This window comes from Sus scrofa, chromosome X (assembly GCF_000003025.6).
Source record: "Sus scrofa isolate TJ Tabasco breed Duroc chromosome X, Sscrofa11.1, whole genome shotgun sequence".
Taxonomy (NCBI): Eukaryota; Metazoa; Chordata; class Mammalia; order Artiodactyla; family Suidae; genus Sus; species Sus scrofa.
The window spans coordinates 2,812,894-2,834,511 of NC_010461.5; the positions used below are offsets into that span (position 1 = coordinate 2,812,894).

At 41.8% G+C, this 21,618-nt stretch overlaps 1 protein-coding gene across 1 annotated transcript in view; it reads right to left on the reverse strand.

Annotated features, from left to right (window-relative positions):
* The window catches only part of LOC100624109 (neuroligin-4, X-linked), a 402,428-nt gene that overhangs the window by 111,497 nt on the left and 269,313 nt on the right, over positions 1-21,618 (reverse strand).

A 21,618-nucleotide genomic window follows, 5' to 3' on the forward strand; every position in this document is an offset into this window, starting at 1 on the left:
GACTGTTCTCCCAAAGGGCACATGGGCGGTGCTTTACATCACTGTACTTTTCTAATTACAGAGAATCTGCAAGAAGGAGAAAAGCAAAATCTTCACTCTCACCCAGAGATATGAAATACGGATATATAGCTGTATATGGGCATATATACTTATAGAGTATACATAGCCTTTTTTGTTCGCTTGCTTCGCTTCTGATGGCCCCACCTGTGGCATATGAATGTTCCCAGGCTAGGGGTCTGATCAGAGCTGCAGCTGCGAGACACAGCCAGAGCCACATGGGATCTGAGCCACGTCTACAACCTGCACCACAGCTCATGGCAACGCCAGATCGTTAACCCACTAAGTGGGGACAGGGATGGAACCTGCATCCTCAAGGATACTTATTAGATTTGTAACCTGCTACACCACAACAGGACCTCCTAGTCCTTCTTTGTGTGTTTGTTTTGGCTGTGCCACAGCATGCATAAGTTCCTGGGCCAGGGATCAAACCCATACCACAGCAGTGACAACGCAGATCCTTAAGTGATAGGCCACCAGGGAACTCCTAGATCACTGTATTTTTTTAACACATATATAGCACTTTAAAACTATGAAGTCACAGGATCATATCATATACATTTCTCATCATTTTCACTTTTTAAAACGTGGAAGCATATTTTGAAAACGTTCGTTTGCTTTTCTGCTTTGTCATTCTTTCCTTGCCTAAAGATCAGTGGACATTCCCTTTATCTTGTGGGAAAATATAAGTGAACTAAATTGAATTTTTTTCTTTTTTCATACTGGAACATATTTTTTAACTGAAGTATAGATGATGTACCATATCATAAATAAACTATAATACAAATATTTAAAAAATAAAATTGGTTGGGAGGGTTTTCTGAAGACTGGACTTGATACCAATTAAAGACCTACTCAAAGTTCAAAAAAAAGTGTAGAACGAGGAAATAACTTCCATGTTGCATAACCTGCTTCAGACAATTGAGAGGAAGACCTTTATTTTATTTTATTTTTTCAGGTCTTTTTAGACAATGGTTTTTATTTTTTTATAACGATTTTTTTCCATTATAGCTGGTTGACAGTGTTCTGCCAATTTTCTACCATGCAGCAAGGTGACCCAGTCACACATACATGTGTACATTCTTTTTCTCACATGATCATGCTCCATCATAAGTGACAGACATAGTTCCCAGTGCTACACAGTAGGGTAGGAAGACCTACCATGAACTTGAACGTCACTGGACACCTAACCAGGTATACAATTCGGGCACATGACTGATCTCAGCCGATCATCTGTAAAAAGAGGCAACATCTGCCAGAATTTATTTAATCTTCCAGGCAGCAGGTGTTTTGTTTTTCATTTTTTTTTTTAACTAACACCTTATGATTTCCTCACAGAGAATCAAGAGTTCCCTGACAATCTCTACTTTGTAGACAAGAAAGAGACCTAGAGAGGTGAAGTCAATTGCCCAGCATCACACAGCTCCCAGGGCCGTAATACAGTGTGTGTTTCAACACAGGAAAAGCTAGGAAGCAGGGGAGACACATGTTCCAGCTGCTGAATGCTCCATCTGGAAGCTTTGTGCATCTCTTCTGATGACTTCACAAACCCTCAACCTACGAAATTGGATTCTGCATCTTATCACTGCCGCTAGTCCCATCCTGAGCAGTGCCATGCAGACACATTTCTCAACACTGGCACCATACCAAGATACTAAAGCGATTCTGTATCATGTTTGTATCCCATTTTGTATCATGTGTCGCCAACGTAGGAAAACGATCTTGTACCCAAGATATGTGCAAATGTTTGGAGACGATGCTGAAACAGTATCTCAAGACTTTCCCAATGATTCGGGAATAGCACACAAGCATATTGGCTGTTTCTCCCAACAGCAAAGACAGCACATTTTCAACTGCCACAGTTTCATTTTCATAACGTGAAAGCCCACCTATCAGTGTAGAGTAGATGCTACTCAATTATCTGCAGGACTACCCAGGGCTGCAGAAATGACGCCCTCCCTCTGCCCTCTGTTCATCAGCACTTTCCCTTGTTATGGGGAAGGCTTCGCAGCAGCTTTGCCCAGTGCTGAGCTTGAACGCAAACAAAAATCCAAATAGGCATTGAGATGGTGCTGACCCAGCCCTGACTGCTCCCATCGATCTTTCCTGGTTAATCAGGAGCGGTTGCTTCTGTTCCAGGAAATACACATATCTTCCTCTCTACCCTCTGCCCACTTCTACGATTTGCTGCCAGCCCTGCCTGTTTATCTTGAACACTCCTGTGCTTTTGGTAAACACTGGCATCTGTGGTTTAAATGCCACAGGATGAATGACCCTCCTAAGGAGACCGAGAGCATGAACTTGTATATCTAAAAATCTTACAGTAGTCATCATCTTGGTTCCTAACCTGGTCCTCTTGAAATCTTTAAACAGAACGACCATATGATTTGGCAATTTCACTCCTGGGTATACATTTAAAAAAAGATGAAAACATTGATGCAAAAAGATGCATGCATGTGCCTGAATGTTCATGGCAGCACTATTCACAATAGCCAAGACATGGAAACAAGCTAAACATCCATCCACAGAGGAATGGATTAAGAAGTGGTAGACACATACACACACACCACACACACACACACACTGGAATACAGCTCAGCTAGAAAAAGACTGAAATAATGCTATTTGCAGCAACATGGAGAGAGCTAAAGATTATTATTACAGTAAATGTAAAGTCACAGAAAGACAAATATAGGGTACCACTCTGTGGAATCTAAAAAAAAAAAAATACAAAGGAACTTACTTGTAAAACAGAAAGACTCAGATATACAGAACAGACTGGTGGTACCTACAGGGAGTGCCTGGGGACCATGTGGAATGGTGTCTCGGGAACTCAGAGCTCATCCTACTGGTATAAAATGGATAGGCTTCAGGTGTGTGCGGTACAGCACAGGGAAATGTGGTGACTTTACATGGAATATGATGTATGAGAATGCTGACTCACTATGAGGGGCACCTGAAACTAATACTGGTTCTAAACCAAATATACTTCAATTTAAAAAAGAGTAACTACCCCCTCAAAAAATGGGCAGAAGAGCTAAACAGATTATTCTCCAAAGAAGACATACAAATAGCCACCAAAAAAAAAACACGTGAAAAGATATTCAACATTACTCATTATTAGAGAAAATGCAAATCAAACCCCCTATGAGGTACCACCTTACACAGGCCAGAATGGCCATCATCCAAAAGTCTACAAACAATAAATGCTGGAGAGGGTGTGGAGAAAGGCGAACCCTATTACACTGTTGGTGGGAATGTAATTTGGTGCAACCACTTTGATCCAGCAATCCCACACCTGGGCATCTATCCAGAGAAAACCATGACTCGAAAAGGTACCTGTATGCCAATGTTCATTGCAGCACTCTGTACAATAGCCAAGACATGGAAACAACCTAAATGTCCACTGACAGAGGACTGGATAAAGAAGATGTGGTCCACAGACCCAATGGAATATGACTCAACCATTAAAAGGAAAGAAATAATGGCATTTGCAGCAACATGGATGGACCTAGAAATTATCATGCTAAGTGAGGTTAGTCAGACAGTGAGACACCAACATCAAATGCTATCACTTACATGCGGAATCTGAAAAAAAAGGACAGACTCAACTTCTTTGCAGAACAGACACTGACTCATAGACTTTGAAAATCTTATGGTTTTCAAAGGAGACATGTCGGGGGGTGGGGGCATGCACTGAGGGTTTGGGATGGAAATGCCATAAAATTGGGTTGTGACAACTGTCACAACTATAAATATAATAAAATTCATGGAGTAATTAAATTAAAGAAGAATAACTAACAAATAAACATACTTTGACAACCTGAATCATACTGCTGTTTTAAAATAAGTAAGATATTGTTGGCTTTTTCCAAACTTTTATCAAAAATGACCCAGGGAGCTCCCATTGTGGCTCAGCAGAATTAAATCTGACTAGTACCCATGAGGACGCAGGTTTGATTGCTGGACTTGCTCAGTGGGTTAGGATCCAGCATTGCTGTGGCTGTGGTGTAGGCTAGGAGCTATAGCTCTAATTCGACCCCTAGCTTGGGAACCTCCATATGCTGCCAGCGCGGCCCTAAAAAGAAAAAAAAAAAAAAAGATCTGTATTCACTCATCAGAAAAAAGAAAACACTGGCTTCATTTGTTAGATAAATCAAAACGTATTTGTATATGCTTCTGGATCTCAAAAACTACAATCACAGACTTTAGAAGATTACGGTTGTATTTGTGAAAACTCATGGCTTAATGATTGCAAATAAATTACAGGATGCCTGTGGCCTACATTTTCCTTTTGAGTTTCATCTTGTTCTTTAAGCCCAAGAAACAATGCAGGTGATTGAATGTTTTCCTCGGCTTTTCGCCCAAGTGACTGTGTCTGCAGGGTGCATTCTTGTTGTTTGCTCTTGGTGAATTTCAGACCCTTCTCCCCCGCATGACTTACCAGTTACAGTTGCCATTGGAAGAAATATGAAATGGGGGTAAATAAACACTTGTGGGTGTGTACCCAGACAAAACCGGAACTCAAAAAAGATACATGCACCCCAATGTTCATAGCAGCAGAGTTCACAATAGCCAAGACACGGAACCAACCTAAATGTCCACTGACAGAGGAATGGATCAAGAAGATGTGGTACATATTCATACCATGCAATGTTACTCAGCCTTAGAAAAGAAAGAATGCCATTTGCAACAATAAGAATGGACCTAGAGATGATGAGACTAAGAGAGAGAGAAAGAGAAACACCTTATGCTATCACTTCTATGTGGAATCTAAAATAGGGCACAAATGCATCTGTCTACAGAACAGAAACAGACTCAGAGACATAGAGAACAGACTTGTGGTTGCCGAGGGGGAGGGAGTGGGATGGACGGGGAGTTTGGGATTAGCAGAGGCAAACTATGATGACAGACTGGATAAATAACAAGATCCTACTGTAAAGCTTAAGAAACTATATTCAATATCCTGGGATAAACCATAATGGAAAACAATATAAAAAAGAACCTATATAAATATGTATGTTATATATAATATATACGAAAGGATATTATATGCATAAGATATAAAAAGATAGCCTTTTTATATCTTATCTATATTATTATATAGGGACATATATATATATCATATATAAAAGGATATGATTTATATTTAAGATACAATCTTTTCATATATTCTCATGTTATAATTATTCTAATTATATTACATATAAGAACATATATAAACTATAAAATATAGATTTAGAAAACTGATCACTCAGCTATATACCACAAATTAACTCAATATTGTACTTCAACTAACTTCAATACTATTTTCTTCAAAAAGAAATGAGGGTAAGAGGTTGCTCTATAGAATTCAACGATTGCTAAGAAACCCACTGTTCTGCAGTTAAGCGGGTACATTTGACCTAAGAAGACTTGACCACAATTACTAAAATCAGACATTAAAAATGTTCCAGGAGTTCCCGTCGTGGCGCAGTGGTTAACGAATCCGACTAGGAACCATGAGGTTGCGGGTTCGGTCCCTGCCCTTGCTCAGTGGGTTAACGATCCGGCGTTGCCGTGAGCTGTGGTGTAGGTTGCAGACGCGGCTCGGATCCTGCGTTGCTGCGTTGCTGTGGCTCTGGTGTAGGCTGGTGGCTACAGCTCCGATTCGACCCCTAGCCTGGGAACCTCCATATGCCGCGGGAGCGGCCCAAGAAATAGCAACAACAACAACAACAACAACAAAAAGACAAAAGACAAAAAAAAAAAAAAAAAAAAAACAAAGTTCCACCACAGAAGAGAACAGCAAATTACCAAAATCAGAAAAAAAAAAAAACCCAAAAACAATTGTCCCATATGGATGAGTCTTCACCAGCTCCAGAACATAAACAATTCAACCCAAAGACATCAGCAGTGACCCTCCCCCATCCAAACAAGCTCCACACCAGAGGCTGTCTGGGCTGCATATGGAATTTACCCTTTCTAAACAGTTCCTCACCCCTAGAATGGAAAAGGCACCTGCTGAACAGACAGAGAGGTACCTCCCTGTAGTCAAGAACAACAAATATGACTCCATATTAGATCTGCTCCTTGCACTTTAACCCTTGTGCAATATTCATTGTGCTGAGTCATGCTGGCTCTGCATCTTTTGTAAAAGAATGTTGCCTGTAGCCTGAAATATACAGGGTAACCTATTCTCAGGGCTCTGACCTTTCAAGGTATAACACTTTTCCACTGACAGACAAAATGTTGCAAGGCAGAGAACAGCCTTTGTTCTGTTGGAGGTTGTCAGGACCATTGAGAGCTGACCCCTGTGGACAGCTGCAAGAGCAAAGGATTCTGACACCAAGAAGTTTGCAACAACCAACCATGCCCCTCCCTCACCAGGTCTTTTAAAGTGTTTTGCTGACACAATTTTGAGGAGTTCAGGGTTTTGGGGGCATGAGCCACCCCCCTCCTTGCACTGCCCCGCCATGACTCTTTCTCTGCTCCAATCACCCATGTGTCCCTTTGCTTGGGCTCACTGCATGCAGGGCACAATTCCTGCCTGTGACCTACACAACCTCTCTTTTCTCTGGCTTCCTTGAATTCTAAACGAACCTGATGAAGATCTGATCCCACTTGAGAATGTACTGACTGTACAGGAAGTCTTTCATCTTTGCAACAAATAAAATGTTGCCTTCGGGTTCCTACAGAAAAGCTAAAGGTTAAACTTTGGGACTGCACGGGACAATCTCTATGGAAACATCAGCAAGCCTTCCTTATTATTCAGCTTATTTCACCATCAGTTACTGGAGAAAGTGCAACACAGCCCCTAACACCTGGCTGCTGAACAGATGTTACCACCTGTGCCGGAGCCTTGCAGGGACCGGGCGTGGTTCGTCCAGCTGGGCTGTGTTGTTCTCTGTGGAACACCAGCCTTGTCCTGGGACAGAAATGTCAGGTAGAACCATGGAGTGACATTCACTGCACCTTAGTTGTTGTAGATCAGCTCCCATCTAACTTTTTCTCTCTATAGATAACCAGTCATAGAATGACCTCTACTTTCTCACAGTCTCCACTCCAAAGCCACATCCAGCTCTTCTGGATCTTCCCTAAAAATCACTTTCACGAACCCACATCCGGCTAAGTCCTTCAAAACCCCTTCTTGCTAAATACCCACCTCCCCTAGTCCGCATGTTGCAAAGTCAACAAACTCAACTTTGTTCAGGTAAAGGTGTACCCCAGTGGGTTTTGTTTGAAGAGAAGGAACACGGCTCCTGGGAAAATAAATGGGCATGATCTCGTGGGATCTTTGTAAGGACAAAATATGATAATACACAGAATGTTGGAGAAATGTCCTCGGAAGTACAAAGTAGATGATTATACCCATCCCTGGAGAAATGTGTTAGCTGGGTTTTGCATTTCTACCTCGAGTCAACTATGGGCTGGGGACAAGAAAACACGGACCTGTCTGCAGAGTCAAAGGGTTTCCGAGAACTGTTGCCAACTCTGGCCAAACTGTGCCACTTGGCCAGGGTGTTTCCCTCAGCTTTCTCTAAGTGTCATTAAGTTTGCTCCCAAAATTGAGCACTTAGATGAAGCTGTGTAACCTACAAAGCCCAGAGCATCAGCATCAACCTTGAAGGGGACACCCTTGTGTCACTAACATGAACACACACTGGGTAGCTTTGACCTCTTCCAGGAGCCTCTGTAGTTTTAAGGCAAATGATCTCAGTAGAAAAGGGTAATAAAACCTTGGCTTTTTTTTTTCTTTGTCTATTTAGGGCTGCACCCGCAGCATATGGAGATTCCCAGGCTAGGGGTCCAACTGAAGCTGCAGCCGCTGGCCTACACCACAGCCACAGCAACGCAGGATCTGAGATGTGTCTGCGACCTACATCACAACTCATGGCAATGATGGATCCTTTAACCCACTGAGCGAGACCAGGGAACGAACCTGTGTCCTCATGGATACTGGCCGGGTCCGTTAACCACTGAGCCACAAGAGGAACTCCAAAAGCCTTGAAGTTTTATATATTTTTTTCTTTATAGGGCTGCACCTACAGTGTATGGAAGTTCCCAGGCTAAGGGTTGAATTGGAGCTGCAGCTGCAGCCACAGCCACAGCCACAATGAATCCAAGCCATGTCTGCAACCTACGCCAAAGCTTTCAGCAAAGCCACCAGAGTCTTAACCCCCTGAGCGAGGCCAGAGAGGGAACCCACATCCTCATAGACACTCTGCTGGGTCCTTAACCTGCTGAGCCACCATGGGAACTCATTTAACCTGAAGGGAAAAGATATGGATCTATATCAACTACTAAAGCAAAAATCTTCATGGTTATGTGGCTCTGGAGTGGCAGCACCACCCCATCTCCGAAGATTACCAATCAGTTATTTGGCAATCAAGTCCTCTTGAGTCATGCTGGACTGTTGGGTAGAAGAGAGAAACTAGCATCTTTTCTTTCTTTTGGTCTTATGACAGAATGGGGCACCACAAGCTAAGATCTTTATAGAACTAAAAGAGGAGGAGCCATAATTGTAGTAACTGCTCCTAATTGATGTTATATGCTGACCAGGTATTCAAGGCAGTGGATTTTCCTATTTAGATTGAACTACGTATCATAAACATCGAAAAGGTGGAAAACATCAAAAACAAAGAGAAAACCCTTTTCTCCTTCATGATTTAAGCATACAAAAAGCAAGCAAGAGTCATCCTAAAGAGGCTGAGTTGTAATTCGTCTGTTACACAGTATATATGTCCTATACATGTTCAATGTATGAATGTATTTTGATGTGATAATTATTATGTAAATATATACAATCTATATGTAAGGCTCCAATGTATTGATTGAGCAATGTACTTAAAATAGTCAGGTAGGAGTTCCCACTGTGGCTCAGTGGTAACGAGCCTGACTAGTATCCATGGGGACAAGGGTTCGATTCCTGGCCTCACTCGGTGGGTTGGGCATCCAGCTTTGCTACGAGCTATGGTGGAGGTTGCAGACGTGGCTCAGAACCCGCATTGCTGTGGCTATGGTGTAAACCAGCAACTGCAGTTCTGATTTGACCCCTAACCTGGGAACTTCCATATGCCACTGGTGCAGCAATAAAACGCAAAAAAAAAAAAAAAAAAAAAAAAAAAAATTAGGTGGCAAATCCTAATAAGTTTTCTTATCAAGAATGCTGTAATATGGGCATTTCCTTGTGGCTTAAGGATCTGGCATTGTCACTGCAGCAGCTTGGATCGCTGCTTTGGCTCAGATTCCATCCATGGGAAATTTGACCTGCCGCAGGTACAGCCCCCACCCCCACCCCGCACCAAAATAAAAGAATGCTGAAACAGTTATTGATGAGTGGAACATTTTTGGCCTTTTTTTTGTTTGTTTTAACTTTTCTGTCATTCATTAGAATCTTTCTCTTTAAAAATAGACACATATTTCAGAATTTCTAACTTTTGTATTCCTGTATACTTTTTAGCAAAACAGGTTAATAAGAGTATTTTTGTTTCATTCTCATCTATGTAAACCAAACATCTCTAATAATGAGACAGGCTGGGAATCTGGGAGCCTTTGCTACAGTGTTTGTACTGGACAAATATCTGCTGGAGCAACAGATACAAAGCACTAGAAGGGAGTAAAAACAATTGCACAGCATGTGCAGTGGGGAAAGTTAGGAACAATAAGATACAAAAAAGGTCACAACCTAACTGTTACTTTTGAAGTACCAGGAGCAAAAGCACATGTGTGTGATCCATGCATGAAGCACCACGGAGGAGGCTGGCAGTCCACCTGAGCCACCCTTCGACCCCACCCTTCAATCTGTCCCTACCCTCACCCCATTTAAGGGACCAGCCCACACCCTTGGGGAGCAATCGAGGGTACCTGTTACTTGTTCTCACTCCCTCCTGCTGTAGCCCAAGTCCTGCTTGCCCAAATTTGCCATCTGACCTCATCAATTTCTATTGATTCAAGAGTACAAGCATCCTGGCTGGTATTAGAAATATCTGTTTGATTGTGGCCAATAAATAATAAAGTCATTAGAGTTCCCTGGTGACCTAGAGGATGAATGAGGATGCAGCGTTGTCACTGCTGTGGCAGGGGTTCGGTCCCTTGCCTGGGAACGTCCACGTGCCATGAGTGCGGCCAAAATATTAATAATGAAGTCAGCGAAATTTCTTCTTTCTGATCTTTTTTCTCTTTAGGTCAGATGGACAATTTTAAGACCAAAGACCAATCCTCCTGTGGAACACAGAGTGGTAGCTATGCCTATAAGCTCCTCACGCCCCTTCCTGGGTATTCTCCAAGTTCATGTGATGGATAGAACACACGGATTGTGGCTGCAGAGCTAACCTTCAACACTTGACAGGCCCTGAGCATGGATTAAACTCTGCGTGCCCACTCGGACTGTATTTAAGGACACCTCAGAAGGGGTCTGATCTGGGGGAAACATCTGCTGCAGCCAAGCCAGGATACCTACAAAATGACTTCCACATGAATCCCCTTACATCTGAGCCAGAAAATGTGCTAACCCTGGCTTTTCAAGCAGAATAGGTTTATGTGTGCCAGGCTATCGAGTGAACTCAGTGGGAGCCTTCAGCCGCGCAAAAGCTGCCATGTGACCTTGTAAAGCAAATCGAATGGAGGGGAAAGGAAACAGAGCCCACGGTTCATAGAGAACCCATGGAAAAGGTGGGGTTCACGTAATAGATTTGATTGACGCCATGGTATAATTTACCATTTGCAGCAACGTGAATGGACCTAGGGGTTATCATACTAAGTGACGTCAGTCAGACAGAGAAAGACCAATAGATGATATCACTTATTCATGGGATCTAAAAAACAATGAAATAAAGCTTTATACAAAATAGACACAGGCTCACAGACGCAGAAACAAACTTAGGAATACCAAAAAGGAAGGGTATGGACCTTAGGAATTTCGGATCAACAGACACAAACTGCAAACTTTTATATCTAAAATAAACCTCACACCAATTAGAATGGCCATCGTTAACACGTCAACAAATAACACATGCTGGAGAGGCTGTGGTGCAGAAGGAACCCTCCTACACTATTGGTGGTAATGTAAATTAGAAAAAACACTATGGAAGACAGTATGGAGATTCCTCAGAAAACTAAATCTAGAACTACCATATGAATTAGCAATCCCACTCCTAGGCTTATCTCCAAACAAATTTTCATTCCAAAAATACCTGTATGTTCACTGTGGTCCTCTTCACAATAGCCAAGACATAGAAACAACCTCAGTGTCCACCGGACAGAGGAATGGATTAAGAAGATGTGGTACATATATTCAGTGGAATACTACTCAGCCATGACAAATAATAAAATAACGCCATTTGCAGCAACATGGATGCAACTAGAGACTCTCATACTAAATGAAGTCTGAAAGAGAATGACAAACAGCACATGATATCACTTCTATGTGGAATCTAAAATATGGCACAAAATGAACATGTCTCCAAAACAGCAACAGACACATGGACATGGAGAATAGACTTGTGGTTGCCAAGGGGGAGGGGGAGGGAGTGGGATGCATGGAGAGTTTGGGGTTCGTAGATGCCAGCTATGTCATTGAGAATAAATAAGCAATGAGGTCCTGCTGTACATCACAGGGAACTCTTATCTAGTCTATTGAGATAGACCATGATGGAAGATAATATGAGAAAAAGAATGTACGTGTATATGTGTGTGTGTGTGTGTGTGTGTGTATGACTGAGCCACTATACTGTACAGCAGAAGTTAGCACAACTACACTTTAATAAATACATAAATAAAATAAATAAGGTTCTACTGAATAGCACAGATACTACACTCAATATCTTGCCATAACCTGTAATGCAAAAGAATATGAAGAGAGATGAATATTTATATATACACACACACACACACATATATAACTGAATCCCCGTACCCTACACTAGAAATTACTCCAACATTGCACATCCAACTCTATGTCAGTGAAAAATAATTTTTTTGAAAAAAGAAGCAGCATAATGTAAAGTTACATTAAACTATGCTTAGAAAGGAGCAGGCTATCCTTATGCAGTGTCCCAGATTTCCTTCTTTCTTTTTTTTTGTCTGTTTGACTTTTTTTCTTGAGCTGCACTGTGGCATATGGCGGATCCAAGGCTAGGGTCTAATTGGAGTTGTAGCCACCAGCCTACACCAGAGCCACAGCAACGTGGGATCCGAGCTGCGTCTGCGAACTACACCATGGCTCACGGCAACGCCAGATCCTTAACCCACTGAGCAAGGCCAGGGATCGAACCTGCAACCTCATGGTTCCTAATCAGATTTGTTGACCACTGAGCCACGACGGGAACTCCAGCGTTCCAGATTTCTTACACCACATGGCTGTTCGATGGATCACAATTACGGGCAGTTTTGAGAAGAATTTCACCTGCTGAGTAAGGGCTCTGAGGAGAGGCACATCAGCTGGCTTTAGATCTGAGAACACTGCAGTAAAAAAGCATTTCGTTCTAGGGTTTTAAAATAAAGAAAACAAAAACCTCCCCTAAACCATTTTCAGAACCCACTAGAATGGCCTGAGATCCTGGAAGCTCTTTGAGAGTCTTGCCTTTGAAATATTAAAACCACCATGTGTGTGTTGAGGTAATCATATCAAGCATTGCCAGACCCCTATATACTGCAAACTAGTTATTAATTAAACTTAGGATGAGCCAAAACCCTAGGGAAGAAGTTAAGAACAAATCCAAGATGCAATAAATTAGATTCTATTTTCTTAGAGCAGAAGCTGTTAGATTTTCTTTCTTTCTTCTTTTTAATCTTTTTTTCAAAGCAAAGGCAAATCTCCCACCATGGACACTCACTTCTAAAGGATGCAAGACAGAAAATGATTGGGTGGAGGAGCTTGTAAAGAACTAGTAGGAACTGTTTGTTCATGTGCTGAGTCGAGCTGAAAGTTCCTGAAAATCGGGAGGCACCTGCCGTTAGTTGCCTGTGACAGAGCAGCCTGGCACATGGTATGAACTCAGACCACGTTTATTGACAATGAATGCTGTTTTTCTTTTGGAATCATACTCACTCAAAATGCAAAACCATTTAAATTATGAAACGGACCCCAAAAACCATAATTGCAAAAGATCCCTATATTCATAGCAACACTCTTTGCAATAGCCAAGACATGGAAACAACCTAAATGTCCATCAGCAGAGGAATGGACTAAGAAGATGTGTTAGATATATGTGAAGGAATACTACTCAGCCATAAAAAAGAATGAAACAATGTCATTTGCAGCAACATGGATGGACCTAGAGAGTCTCCTATTGAAGTCAGACAGAGGAAGACAAATACCGTACGATACTGTTTATATATGGCATCTAAAAAACAATACAAATAATCTTATGTACAAAACAGAAACAGACCCACAAAGGAAAACAAAACTCATGGTTACCCAAGTGGAAAGTGGAGGAGGGATAAATTAGAAGTTTGGGATTAACGTATACACACAACTGTATATGAACGAGATACACAAGGACCTGCTGTATAGCACAGGCAACTATGGTCAGTATTTTTTGATTACCTGTAAGGGGAAAGACACTGACAAAGAATACGTATAGCTGAATCATTCTGCTGTACACCCGAAGTGAACACAACGTTGTAAAGCAACTATACTTCAGGTAACAATTATAAACAGAATTGAAGAAGATAAAAGTTGTTGTAAACGGCTAGGCACTTCTCCAAATGGATACCATCCATTGTGTGGAGACCAAAAGCATTCTTGGGCAAAGAGAGGGCAGGACTTTAAGGACACGTCCTCCTCAAAACAGCACGAGTTAAGCTTAGGACAAGAAAAGGATGGTGTTTCATTTTCTGGGAGGGATGGGACAAGAAATGGAAGCCGGGGAAGTGCTTCTCTTTTTCTGTCACTCAGCATCAAGGGAAGCCAATCTGCTGGCTCCTTCTGGTTCAGCAGGGTTTGGGTTTGAAAACCATGAATTGCTTGAGCTCAATGATGCACTTGGCTTATACAGTGAGGGGGGGGTCCTCCCTCGTCCTTTTGGGTTCCACCAACACTCACCCCAAAACATACCCTCTGGGATATTAGGCAATCCTGATGGTTGTTTTCTGCACAGATGTCAATGTTCCTGAGATTGAAAGGATGGAGCTCTTTTTGGATAAATGTAGCCAGACAAGAGTCAAGAGGAGCCATCAAGATGTAAAGAGATGCTTCAGGATTTCCATTAGATGTTGTCACATGCGCATATCAAGGGGGATCCACTGTCAAGCCAGGACTGCAATTTGGCAAGAAAATGGCATTTCCATCAAGGGAGAGGAGATTCCAGAACCACTCAAGGTTACGTAGCCCTACCTAACAACAGAGAAGCCTTTTAAAATCATATTTAACTTCCGGACGACCGAAACATTTAAAAATTTATTCATTTACTTTATTAAAGTATAGTTGATTTACAGTGTTGTGCCAATTTCTGCGGTTCAGCAAAGCAATCCAGTCTCTCTCTCTCTCTCTCTCTCACACACACACACTCCCTTTCTCATACTATCTTCCATCATGTTCTATCCAAAGGAATTGGGTAGAATTCCCTGTGATATATATATATGCATATTTTTGTCTTTTTAGGGCCACACCTGTGGCATAAGGAGGTTCCCAGGCTAGGGGTCAAATCAGAGCAATAGCTGCTGGCCTACACCACAGCTCATGGAAACACCAGATACTTAGCCCCCTGAGCAAGGACTGAGCTCAAACCTGCATCCTTATGGATGCTAGTCAGATTTGTTTCCGCTGAACCATGATAGGAACTCCTGTGCTGTATATTTTTAAAAGATTTTTAAAAAGAGTTACTTCTCAAGAATTATACCAGAAATGCCAAGGAGCTATGATGGAGATCCCATCAAGGTACACACACCTGGATTTCCTCAAGATGAGATGAACTTTCCTTTGGTGTATCTGCAGCTGAAATGAGTTCTTCCCCCCACCCCTAACCAAAATGGAGAAATGATATATTTATCAGGGGCTTTTAAGGTCATGTTGCCATGGGGCTGAAGTCTGTGAGTGCCCAGTGCCCTAGTGTTAGAAAAATATTTGAGATGGTTGTGCATCCCTAAACACTGTTATGTATCTTCCTAAAGAAACAAAGTAGCATTTATGTTCTGACTTGGAGCCTTCTGCCCTCAGCTCCTGTGACCTTCAGCACCTCGGCCAGTTCTTTTGGGAAAGGTTCTTGCCTGTTCTTAAGCCCATTTGTTGGGGTTTTTTGTTTCATGTTTTTTGTTGTTGTTGTTGTTTTTGAAACTTTTTAGGGCCACACCTGTGGCATATAGAAGTTCCCAGGCTAGGGATCAAATCAGAGCTATAGCTGCCAGTCTACACCACAGCCTCGGCAATGTCAGATCTGAGCCTTGTCTGCAACCTGCACCACACAGCTCACAGCAACACCACTGAGTGAGGCCAGGGATTGAATTTGTGTCCTCATGGATATGAGTTGGGTTCATTACCACTGAGCTGCAATGGGGACTCCTAAGCCCATAGATTATTAAGTAAGGATAAGAAAATAATGGATTTAAGAGATGAGAATAGGGCCATCTTTGGGGAAAAAAAAGTGAAGCAAGATTTCTTTTTTTTGTTTTGTTTTGTTTTTGTTTGTTTGTTTGTTTTTTCTAGGGCTGCACCGTGGCGTATGGCGGTTCCCAGGCTAGGGGTCTAATCGGAGCTGTTAGCCACCGCCGTACATCAGAACCACAGCAATGTGGGATCCAAGCCACATCTGCAATCTACATCACAGCTCACAGCAACGCCAAATCCTTAACCTACTGAGCGAGGCCAGGGATCTAACCTGCAACCTCATGGTTCCTAGTCGGGTTCGTTAACCACTGCGCCACGATGGGAACTCTGTGAGGCAAGATTTCTAATGGTTGGAAAAGCAACAGAAAATATGAAGAGATCTGTGCACCAACTCTAAATGCCCAATAACAGTTTTACTAATGAAAATCATCTATTTACTAAGAGTCTCAAATTTTATTACAGCCCAAGCACAAGTAAGTAGCATATTGGCATTTGGCTCAAAGCCTGAATAATTTAGGGATTATGAAGAATGCATTAAGAAATGGTAGAAAACCCACACCAAAACGGGATCTCAAATGACTTAATCATTCTGAAAACATGTTTACCTAGCCAAATGGATTTTATTTGAATCCTGTGCTATTTTACTCACCTCTCAACATGGGGCTTAAGGGTGACTTTGTGATTAGAAATTAAAGGGCATTAATAAATAATGAGCAAATTTAATTTTCCTTCTCTTTGTTAAAAGCCATTGTTTTAAAGGGTTACAATACAAAGAGAAACAAAGGACTACTGACCACAGAGGGAAAAAATGAGTTGAAATGCTTTCCCTTAAAGAATAATCCTTATTTTGAAATAATCACTTAGAATGCTGCTACGCATCTTTTCTTCAGAAATAGAAACAAGTATTCTCTTGGTATATATTAGGAATATTTAAAATCATTACTTTAGGTTGAAGCTCATTTATATGTACAATTTAAGTTGACAATGAACTGCTTTGGTTAGTTCTCAGAGAATTCAAGCGGGAGGTGAAAAACATTAAATTCATATAACTGTTTTTTTTTTTTTCCCTCAAGCTCTGAATGGTTTACCTTTACATGGAATCTAGTAACTATATAACTTTAAACAATACATGCTAGCCTAACAATAGAGGCAAATAGAAGATAAAACTTGCAGACATGAGCCTGGGAGCCTGTAAATGGCCTGCTTATGACATGTAACTCCTCAGTGGATACAATATATATAACTGTCTCTTTTCAGGAAATTTCTTAAAATGAGGTCTTTACCTGAACAAAAGCATAGATAGTCAGATAGCAACTCAAGTTAGTTCGGATACAATATATAAAGCTGTCTCTTTTCTACAACTTTGCAGGTTTCAGGAAATTTCTTAAAATGAGGTCTTTACCTGAACAAAAGCATAGAAAGTCAGACAGCAACTCAAGTTAGTTCAGATACAATATATAAAGCTGTCTCTTTTCTACAACTTTGCAGGTTTCAGGAAATTTCTTAAAATGAGGTCTTTACCTGGACAAAAGCATAGAAAGTCCAATAGCAGCTCCAGGGAGTTCTGCATTCAAAGTGAGACACTGAGATCATAACAGGTTAAGCTCAGCCCCATAACAAAATGTGGTGTATGTTGACCTGTTTTGTTTATCTGCTATTTGGTTTCTTCATACGTTCCTTTTAAGAACTGGCTTCAAACTAGGCTCCTTTGGAGTCACCAAGGTTAGGGGGCAAAGGGGGCTTCTAGGGAGCTAGAGCTTCTTGATGTAGGTGCTGGTTACATGGGTGTGCTCAATGTGTGGTGATGTTTCAAACCGCATGTGCACTTTTCTGTAGGTAAATCACTTTTCAATAAAAGATTAAGGGAAAAAAAAACTAGGATCCTTTTACACAACGGTTAAGAGGGGAGCTCAGGGACTCATATGCCAGCTTCAAACCTTATTGTTCCTGTCTTGGGGTGAAATTTACACAACACGAAGTTAACCATTTTAATGCATACAAGGCATTAGCACACAACAGGTCCTTATTTCAGCCAGATTCGATCCTGGCATCCTCACCTGCACTCTGAACAGAGCAGACACCTCTGATTCACAGTGTATTTTTCTTCTATTGCATCGCTCCTCTCATTTTCAGTTCCATGGAGATTTGGACTTGAGGCTTCAATTCTATGGATGTGATCCATGGCTGTGTTATCTCATAGCTAGTTATTCCAACGGGATAGAGACTCAAGAAGTCAACTAAACCTTGCTAAACATGGATCAGGAACTGCAACTTCATGCCCTGGTAAGAGGAATCCATGAGCACTAATGCCAGATGTAAGTACACACAGGTATAATCTTACTTGTCCCATACATGTAAGTCACTGCAGAAATGACACTCACCTGGAAAGCTCCAGTACTGCCTTGCTGATGGCCAACATCATGAAATACTTCCCTGCTGGCTGGTGAATACTGCTTCCTAGCGTCCTGAGGAAGGTTTCCTGCCTGCTAGCCTTTAAAATCCCTTCTCCCATCCCCCAAGCTGCAGCAACCCAAAATGTCTGTCCCTAGCTCAGTAAGCCTCTCATACAGAGCTTACCATCTAAAAGAAAGGATTGATGGATGGGTAGGCTGATGAAGCTATTGTTTGGTACATTCGATATTTTGATCATACTTTTTGGATATTCTGCACAGCACAGATCTTTTCTCTAAATCGGTTTAGTGATGATTCACGTTGAGTTGCTAGAATCTCTATGTCCCAGAGAAGAAGAGGGACGTTCCCAAATTGGAACTTCAAACAGAGGGCCTCAGGATACATGATCAAAGGCTAGTGCTACCAACTTCACACCGTCGATATCTTCAAAAGTGAAGAGACACAGAAATCCCACCACAAATTCAAAAACCACTAAATTCCAAGCACTAATCATATATCCTACACGTATGGTTCCAACTGTATCTTAAAATGTTTACTGTTTCCATCATGGCTCAATGGTTAACAAACCCCACTAGCATCCATGAGGATGTGGGTTTGATTCCTGGCCTTGCTCCATGGGTTAAGGATCAGGTGTTGCCGTGATCAGATGTGGCTCAGATCTGGGAACCTCCATATGCCATGGGTATGGCCCTAAAAAGACCAAAAAAAAGAAAAATGTTTACTGTGCTCTAAATCTATAGATGTGCCCAAACTTTTACCTCCCAAGAGTAGACCTTGAAAGTACTCACCATAGGGGGAAAAAAAAAAGTTTAACTATATGAAATAATGATGCCCATGGCATTAACTGTCTTAATCCTTTCGCGACATAGACAAATCTTAAACCATCTTGTTATACACCTAAAAGGCATATAATGTTATATGTCAACTACACCTCAATAAAACTCTGTCAGCGTCAAGAGGCTCTCCATGGAAATTAATAAAGGAAGGAAGAGGAATGGATTAGGCTAATATTAGGGATCCAATACCGGTAGCATGCTTGCCTGTATTCCTCCTTACAGGGAAAAAGCTACCATTTGGACCACGTGGGGAAAAGGAGAAGAAAAGAGTTGGCCAAATGGAAAGCAAAAGTGAGTTCCATTCTGATGAATCTCTAGCAAGCCAGCACCACCACCCCTTTGCTTCAGAAGTAGGACTCTCTGGAATTATGCTAGGAAATTATTTAAATAGCTCAAGACTTTCCTTGTCAGAGACTCCTTTCTTTCTCTTTCTTTTTTTGGTCTTTTTAGGGCTGTGCATGTGGATGATGGGAGTTCCCAGGCCAGGGGTCAAATCAGAGCTGCAGCTTCAGGTCTACACCACAGCCATAGCCACGCAGGGTCCGAACCACATCCAGAACCCACACTGCAGCTTGCAGCAACACTGGATCCTTAACCCACTGAGTGAGGCAGAGATTGACAAGCACCCTCATGGATAGTAGGGTTCCTAACCCACTGAGCCACAGTGGAACGCCCCTTATCATACACGCTTGTTTTCACTGGCCCATCAGTCTGCCCTTACAGAGGAGTAAGATGAGGTCATCGTTCAGGAAAAACATCACCTCTGGGGCAGGGGGCTATGGTCTCATGGGATTTAGGCATCTCTGTTCCCTACCTGGTCTTGTTTTTCTGTTGTTGTTTTGTTTTTGTTTCTTATTACTCAAATGAATTTATCACATCTGTAGTTGTATAATGATCATAACAACCCAATTTCATAAGATTTCCATCCCATAACCCAAGCACATCCCCCCACCCTACAAACTGTTTCCCCTGGAGACCACATATTTGTCAATGTCTGTGAGTCAGCATCTGTTCTGCAAAGAAGTTCTGTCTGTCCTTTTTTCAGATTTCAAATGTCAGTGAAAGCATTTGATGTTGGTGTCTCATTGTATGGCTGACTTCACTTAGCATGATAATTTCGATGTCCATCCATGTTGCTAAAAATGCTGGTATTTCATTCCTTTTACTGGCTTGGTAATATTCCATTGTGTATATGTACCACCTCTTTTTTTTTTTTTTGGTCTTTTTGCCATTTCTTGGGTCGCTTCCATGGCATAGAGAGGTTCCCAGGCTAGGGGTCGAATCAGAGCTGTAGCCGCCAGCCTATGCCAGAGCCACAGCAACTCAGGATCCAAGCCGCATCTGCAACCTACACCATAACTCATGGCAATGCCGGATCCTTAATCCACTGAGTGAGGACAGGGACCAAACCCACAACCTCATGGTTCTTAGTCAGATTCGTTAACCACTGAGCCACGATGGAACTCCCATGTACCACATCTTGATTCACTCCTCTGTCAATGGACATTTAGGTTGTTTCCATGTCTTGGCTACTACAAATAGTGCTGCAATGAACATTGGAGTGCATGTGTCTTTGCCAGTTGTGGTTTTCTCTGGGTAGATGCACAGATCTGGGATTGCTAGAACAAGTGGTAGTTCTATGTTTAGTTTCACTGATGCACATCGATGCAAAAATCTTCAACAAAATCCTAGCAAACCACATCCAACAATACATTAAAAGGATTGCACATCATGATCAAGTGGGATTTATCCAAGGGATGCAAGGGGTCTTCAATATCCACAAATCCGTCAGTGTGATACACCACATTCACAAAATGAAGAATAAAGACCATATGATCCTCTCAATAGATGTGGAAAAAGCCTTTCACAAAATCCAACACCCATTTCTGATAAAAACCCTTCAGAAAGTGGGCATAACAGGAACCTACCTCAACATGATAAAGGCCATATATGACAAACCCACAGGGAACACCATTCTCAACGGTGAAAAGCTGAATGAATTCCCATTGAGATCAGGAACAAGACAAGGATGTCCACTCACCACTATGCTTCAACACAGTTTTGGAAGTCCTAGCCACGGCCATCAGAGATGTAAACGAAATAAAAGGAATCCTACCAGGTCTTGTTAAATATCACCATTTAGAACGGAGGTCCTGCACCTTGTGAGGCAGGAAGCGAGGGCCCCATCTTCTTCCACGATACCTGGCTAAATGTCTCTGCAAGAAACATAATCATCGCTCCCCTGTGTTTTAAACCACACGCTTATGTGTGAGTAAGCGTGTTGAATTATGTCTTCAAATGATGTCTTCGAAGTAACAGGGGGCAGGAGCAAAAATAAAAGGTAAACCACACCACCTCACCCATCCTGGATTCCAGCAAACCAAAGCGGCTCTCAGGGGCCACGTGTAAAGACAATGCCTTTGAAAAGTAACCACGAGGCATTAAAGAAGGTTTTATGTTTTAAAGTCCAGGAGTCACTAGAAAACTTGAGATGTGGTTGCACAAGTCCCTTCTTAAAAACCCGCATGAATCTTAACCGGGTCATTTTCAGGAACCTCCACTTGGAGATGGCATGGGCCCAATTTGCCATTCCCAGGTAGGACATCAAGGAGCATTTGTCACTGGATTTTCTAATAGAGAGAAAAGGTGGAGCGAATAAAGCACATTGACAGATTTTGCTTTATATTTACAGCTCTGTAATTTAAGAAGAAAATGTGAGATATAGCCTCATGCATTGCTGGAACAAAGGCATATTTTTGTAGATACCAACCAGGAAAAATGCTTTCA